Source organism: Mus pahari, chromosome 8, assembly GCF_900095145.1.
Source record: "Mus pahari chromosome 8, PAHARI_EIJ_v1.1, whole genome shotgun sequence".
Taxonomy (NCBI): domain Eukaryota; kingdom Metazoa; phylum Chordata; class Mammalia; order Rodentia; family Muridae; genus Mus; species Mus pahari.
The window spans coordinates 20,041,825-20,043,265 of NC_034597.1; positions in this window are offsets into that span (position 1 = coordinate 20,041,825).

Consider the following 1,441-nt stretch of genomic DNA (forward strand, 5'->3'; position numbering starts at 1 on the left):
GTTTCTCTGTATAGCCCTGGCTGTCCTGGAACTCACTTGGTAGACCAGGCTGGCCTTGAACTCAGAAATCCGCCTGCCTCTGCCTCCCAAGTGCTGGGATTAAAGGCCTGCGCCACCAGGGAATTATCATATTTCTTTATGACACCTGCTCAGTGGCACATTTACACTTTCAATGGCTGTCCATTGAGTTCCTATCTTAATAAATATGCTACAAATATAGTTCTGAGAGTGTGCTGCAGTCTATTCTAATCATGGAGACCAAGATCCAAATATCACAAAATACAAAGGAGTTGGTACAACTATGGAAACTGCTACCAAGAAGAGTGACCCAGAGCTCCAGAGACCACAGCAGTTTAGAGCTCATCATAGAAGTTGTTGGAAACATTGAGGTTGTACCCAAGCACTAGGTGAGAGGGGTAAGCATTCCAGCAAAAGGAGTAGGCTGTTAGGTGGAGAATTATGTGTTCTCCACTGCCTGAAGCCATGGAGAAAAGCAAACAGGAGACCTGGAATGTGCAATCAGGCAACCTCATGCCAATTGTCACTCCTTCAGATGGTGTCAGTGACATCAGGGAGAAGGCATTATAATGGTCTCCTACAGACATAGAAGCCAGGAGGCTGGAGAATTCACTAAGAGAGATACAGAGTGTTAGCTGTGTAGATATCCCAAAATGCAGACATCGGACAGATGCTTAGGTTGATAAACTCTCAAACATGGTGGGAATGGGGGCTTTACAGATGGGAAGTCAGAATGGTCCTGGGGAACATGTTTAACTCTCTCCAGGACATGCAGCTAGCTGTCATTAGCTAAGTGGGAAGTACAGAAAAAGAAACCATGATCCTTTGCTGAGGGAACTAGAGAAAATTCTAGAACAAAGCAAACACAATATTCTGGAGAGTGTGTGTGTCAGGTACAGGAGACTGAGGTAACACAGCACAGTTACGAACTTCACAGGTGGAGGAAAGGCTGCTGTTTGTTTGTTTGTTTGTTTGTTTTCTGGTAGATACTGACTCAGTGTGCCCTTAAAATGCTCCAATTTAATGGATATATCTGGTCCAAGAGTTTGGTCTCAAATACCGTTGTTTATTAAATAGAATCAACATTCCCCATCCTGATCTTGGAATGTGTTGTGTTTTTCCATGTATATGTTCTCTTGTGATAGATAGTATGTATGTGTAGGTCGATGTACATGTATGTGAAGAATAACTAGAGGAATATGTCAGGTATCTTCTTCAATCAGTTCTTCACCCTATATTTTGAGACAAGATCTTTCACTGAAACTGGGCTCCCTTATTCTTCTAGTTTGACTGGGCAACAAGCACCAGAGTTGTGTCCTTCTCCACAGCCCCAGCTTTAGAATTAATAGGCATACCCAGATGCACTCAGCTTTTTCTAAGCAGGCTGGGATTGTGGATTGAAAAATCAGGTCTTTGTGCTTGC